This window comes from Megachile rotundata, chromosome 6 (genome assembly GCF_050947335.1).
Source record: "Megachile rotundata isolate GNS110a chromosome 6, iyMegRotu1, whole genome shotgun sequence".
Lineage (NCBI taxonomy): Eukaryota > Metazoa > Arthropoda > Insecta > Hymenoptera > Megachilidae > Megachile > Megachile rotundata.
In genome coordinates, this window is record NC_134988.1 from 16636769 (window position 1) to 16642768 (window position 6000).

A 6000-nucleotide genomic window follows, 5' to 3' on the forward strand; every position below is an offset into this window, starting at 1 on the left:
TCTCAAGAGGCACGGATAGGTGGCAAGGTACATCGGCTTTTGTTTAACGTCTAACCGCGAACGCTTCGCGCTAAACGAAAGACAAACGGCACTCTTCGCAGCGGTGTCGTGTAAATTGGAGTTTATCAATATTCCTAGAAGATCAACGAGTCGAAGATCGTTCTCACGAGTCCAAAGAGGAGATTAAACTTAGGAATGTCGGAGGCACTCGTACGTGGCATCGTCCTCGCGTAACTCGACGACGAAGCAGAACGCAAAGATCGCTTCGATGGCGTCTCCCTTAAACTGAAAGCATCCATTCACGGAGTTGACCGATGTTCCCGAACGGGCGTGAACGTCTTATTCGATTCCTCGGTCGAATATACGCGGCGCGTATTTATGGGAACATCGTGGTCGACAAAGTTATCTCTGGGCGAAGTGGACGCGAGGTCGAGCGCCCACGAGGAATTTTTTAGCGACTGTACGCGACGACGGGAATGCAGATACAACCGGAGACTTTATTCGCATGGCCGCGTTATCGTTGTCGCCGAGCAAAGAACGAAGCCGCGAAATGGCGTGAAACAACGATCGACGGTCGAGCGACGTCGAACAGGAAACGTTTAGCTTTCCACGGAGTCGGTACCTAGTCATTGTCGAACGAATTAACTCGATCCCCCGGTTTTCTCACGCGATCTCGCGGCAGTCCGAGTGTTATCCCGGCCTCTCGGCGCGCGGCGTATCGGAATGCAGGATGCAGGCTGGTAACTACACCCGGATAGGTGAGACGACAGTTTTCTATGTAAGCAAACAGGATGGTAGAATGGATGTTACACAGCCGCGTGTAACCAGCGAACGCGCAGTCGGAGGATCGAAGAGACCGTGGATGGATACGCGTACAGATGGGGATCGAGTTAGCGAGCTAGAAGAGCGAAAAGGGGAAGAAGGAGAGGAGAGTAGAAGCTGAGTGAACGAACGAAGGAACGAACGAAAAAGGATGAAGAGGAGGTTGGAGAGGTAAAGGGAAGGAGAAGCAAAGCGAAAGAGAGAGGCTTGGACTGTCGGGCGTCGGCGGCCGGCCTTGCAAGGACGTTCTCCTTTACTTCTTGCTCGTGCCTGGGCGACCGTCTTCGCAGTTGCCGTACTGCCGTGTTGCCGAGCCGGCAACTAACCCACCCAACCAGCCCAGCGAATAAACCAACCGACTGCTATCCGACCGACTCGAACTCGACGACCAACCGGCGAACGAAATCTTGCGTAATACTTGCACGCCCCGAACCTTCGTCCCTCCGCGTTGCCTCCGTCGTGCTCGGTAAACCCTGGAAATTTGAAGGGAAAGTCGATAACGCGCGAGGCAACTCGAAAAGGTTAAGTTATTCGGCGAGAACCGTATCGCTCGTTCGTTTGCTCGCGAAGAGACTCGAGAAAAATTGAAATCAACGTCCGGAGAGTCTTTCACAAAAAGTGGTCGTGGCTATACGCCGTGTCGTTTCGCTGACCGAGCTCGTTACACGGCATTGAGTAACGCGTTGAGTAATAGCGAGCAAGCTACGCGGGATACGGATAAGCGTTCCAGGAAAAGGCGCATGTATTTTGTATGCGAAGCGAGCAGTTTTAATAACGAATTAAAGATTTCGATCAAAGTTGAAACCTCGCATCCGGCAGCGTCGAAGCGCAAAGTTGTCTTAACACGGTATCTAAGGTATCCTCGGGGTTAGTTTCGTCGTTAACCCCGAGAGTACTCCGGACTAAGCTCGTTCGCTGCGTAATTACAGCCACGGAGCATTATCTAGCCGGGTTTTGCTCGACGAGGACTGAACGTTTATTAGAAATTAACGAATATTTATGGAACGACTATCGTCCATCCAGTGTTTGCGCGGTTATCGTCGAGCGAGGAAGCGAACGGGCTCGGAATTCCTGTTTTAAAACGATAACGATGCCCGAGAAAAATGAACTCGTCGATTCTTTGTAGAGAACCAGACTCGTTCAATTTGAAATCCAATTAACCGCGATAGTCGAGTCGACGCGGTTCTCGTTTTACCGCTACCAAATTGAGCCTACCTTGACTCGCGTCTCGATGAAACGCAATTATTTATCTTCCCACATCGATTACGCGAATCGTTGGTATGTATGCGAATACATTTCGCGTGACTCGTGTTCGAACAAAGCGTCGCTCGAGGACGTCGATCGACCTTGCGTACGTCATACACCGATAAGGAAACACGATAAGTCATTTCGTCGCGATCATCCGTTTGTCGAATACCGGGTTATTTTTACACGGATCGTTTCGTTCGAAGGGAAAACGGTGAGCCGGATTTCGTTTGTACTTTCGAACTCTTTGTTCGAAGGGGACACGAAAGAAAGATCGGAATGTCGTTCGTTAGCGCGTTTCGGTATCCGTCCGATCGGTTTCGAGTCCGTAAGACTAGACACGCGGAAGACGACGACTCGACGGGCTTTCTCCATATCGTATCTGAAACGAGATCCGGTCCGTGGAAGCAACGGCATGGCAGCGGCAGCAGCTCGAGACGGTCCGGAGGTAAGCGTGACGGCCTTGCAAGGTTCTTTTCAAGGTCGCCTCTAATGCCCTCCTCTCTTTCCCTTCTTTCTACCGTAGGTCCACGTCTTCCCTTTTCTTTCTTAACTCTTCGACGCCCGTTGCGCGGTCCTCTTCGATCCACCGTTTCTCCTCCCCTTTCACCCGTTTCGGCTCCCTTTCTCCCTTTCGAATCGCTTTCGTCCACGAACGAAACGAACCGAAAGGGACTCCTCTCGTCGGCTAAAAAAATCGAGTAATAAACGTTGCTCGTTACGAAAGCTACGCGCTCGAGGGGGAAAACGTATCGGGTGCAAACGTTGCCGTTCCACGCGATAGACGTTTATCGTTCGTAGCGAATCGTTGCCACCGAACAGGATCCAGAGCGCAGAGGCAGTCGATCCGAAAAGAGGTCGCCGCGCTGCACCGCGCCGCTCTTTTGCAATCGACGATCACAATACCTATAAGGCATTGCCTACGCGATCGAGAGTTATGCCAGAGAGAAATGCACATGCTGTGCGCGCGGCTGCACGTGCCCCGACATGCGTGAAATCGGTTCACGTGTACACCTATTCTTGTTCGGAACGAACACGCACCTGCGCATCTAGCGTCGTTTATCAGGTGCTGACCACCGGTCGCGAATCTACCAAAAAGTACTCGCAACGCAATGTTCGATTGTTGCGACGCTCACAATCCCTGTCATGAAAATCATTTTGCAACTCGAGATTTCTACTTTGGTCGATGACAATCCAAGTTCTATGTTTACTCGTTCTTATCTATTTCCGCCGTAATCCAATCACAAATACCTGTACTTTGATCTTCGGCTGTATAGATTCTATCGTTTTTTTCTTTTTTTAATTTGCCATATCGAAGATATCCCCCCAATGTCGTCGATTAACGATATAAGCCATATCCGCTTATCTGTATTCGCGCCTCGTCGAGTAAACGATTTTTCGCTAGATAGCGCGTTTCTTTCGCTAGCGAAGTAAACTTTTGCTTGTCAACACGGACTTTGTCCGCGAACTGTCGAGCTGTTTTCGCCGAAGAAACGGAAAATTGTCAGCAAATTTACAATTATCGAAGATACGAGAGGGTCGCGGGTCAGTAACTTTTACGACGAACGCTGCCAAGCAGTCTCGAAACGAAACGTTATCGAGCGGTTCGAGCGAAACGACGCAGCTTCAGATAACGTTCGATTAAAAGTAAAACTCGTCAGGGATCGAAAGAACGTTTCCAAGAATTGGTTTCGCTCGAGTACTTTCGTCGCCGTTTTTGCGCGGCAGTTTTACTCGAAGCCGATGATACGGTTCTTCAAAGCCGCTCGAGTTGGGTGAATGCCCGGCAAAAAAGTCGATCGTTGCAGCTCGCCAACTCGGAGAGAAAAAGTTTCGCGTGAGAAATTCTAGTTCGAAATAGGAGGTCGACTGAGCCGAATCGAGTCGACCGTGTGGCCTGCTGCGCCCACCGGGAACAATTAATTAATTAGGAAAGTCTGGGCTGAGACAAAAGGCGCTTTCGTCACGATGCGAATCGAGCACGTAGCGCAACGGCGTTGTCGCATCGTGCAGCAGGGAAAGAAGGGTCACGGGTCAACGATACGGAATCTGCCTGTTGGCCAGCGAAAGTGATATCGCTCGAGCAGTCGACCTACAAAGGTTACTGTTCGTTCGTATCACCTTTAACCGCTTTGCGGATCCGCTTCGCAATCGAATTCGTGACAGCGTGACAAACGCGCTCTTTCCTTCGCGCACTCTTTCTTCTCGTTTTCTCTCGCGACTCGCTCGTGTTCGCGTTTCGTTCGATGCCAGAGCAAGAACGACGAGTTTCTGCCGGCAGGATACGAATACGCGAGTCGAGGGGGTCGTTTTTGATTGGACGACCGATGAAGGGTTTCATGGATCGTAGATAATTAATCGAACGGAAACGATTAAAAATTGACGATACGCGCTCGCGGTTAATTCACGCTGCCATAATTGAACGTAATCGCTGACAGTGAGTAATTTCTCTTTCGCGTCGAAGAATCGCGTAACGTAATAGAGTCACGTATCATACGAACCAGGTGGAAGAGAATTCGATCGTAAAGTATCCTCGTTATTCGGTCGTTTAAGCGCAAAATACTGTTCGTCCAAATTCCGTTTCTCGTTATCGAATATCCGGTCGACGCTAATTGCGTACAAGAACGGTCGACGTTCTCGTCGAGCCCGTCCCGTCACGAGATATCATCGCCGACGGACGGGTATTTCCAGTAAACCTGGAATGCAAACTTCGAACCTGGTTAATTGCAGGATATCGAGCCGTATAATAATCGGTCACGACGCGATGTCTTATTTTCCATGAAAGCGGTCGTCCCTTAGCGATTAATCGATCGGTACATTTGCATACCGGGGTACCAGTCTACAACCGGGACATAAATTATCTGCAACGATTCAGATCCAGGAAGTGCGGTGAGTCCGTGTACTCCGAGTAAAACAGCGCACGATGTCCTTGGCATGGGAATAACGCTCGTTCCCTATGCAAAGGTAGCTTTACAGAGAACTATGGGACAGGTCATTTGTCATAGTCATAGCGAAAGAATGGAATGAATCGCATAAAGTAATGCCGCTATTACCGAGTTCGCTTCTCTCCGAGAGCCTTTGTGACTCGCGTCGTTGCTAGATATGGGAACGAATTTCAACGCTAACAACTGCCACTAACGAATTTAGGAACGAATCGTCGAGCAGCCCTCGAAACGAACAAGCAACCGGTAGGTCGCTTCTACCAGGAAGACTGAGAGAACGGAGGTCAACCAGAGTAGAATTGGTGCTTCGAAACGCATACATCATGGAACAGCACGGTAACCAACGATTCGTCTGCAAATCCCTGTCGCTCGAAACGACCTTTCTTCTTCGTAAATTACTCGAGAGGACGCTTTTGCCCCAGATTATAACGGCGCGCCATCTTGCGCTTTCACCGATCGCGTCACACGGGGTCTATCGCAAACATTTGCAACGAGACGAATTCTCGAAGGAATTACGTTTCTGGAAAGCGAATTTCGTGACGGTCGCGTAAGACGACGAGCGACACGAAATATTTACCGTCGTCTAATGGCAGAGCAGGAAAGACGAAAGAAAAGTACCGTGACTCCCGGTGCTCGGACTATGCTTCCGTTTGAGCGCGAAAGAAACGATCGTAGCTGGTTTCCAGGAAAGCGTAAGCGAGCGAGCCAACTCGAACGAAGAAGCGGACGATTATTCGGTCGGTCGCCGGTGAACGGCGTGCGGCGCAATCAACGACGAAGGAAAAGAGACGATTCCTCGGGGAACGAATCAATCCGCGGGGCGAAATGGAACGGCTTCGTTAAAACGACGAGCAATTTGCCGGGCAGGTTCGTGTTTTCTTCGCGCGGACCGAACAGAAAGATTCGTTCCGTGGAAATTGCTCGATAAGTTATTACTGCGAACGCTGCCACGCGTACGCGATACGTAATTCCAGCGGAGAATTCCTGTAAC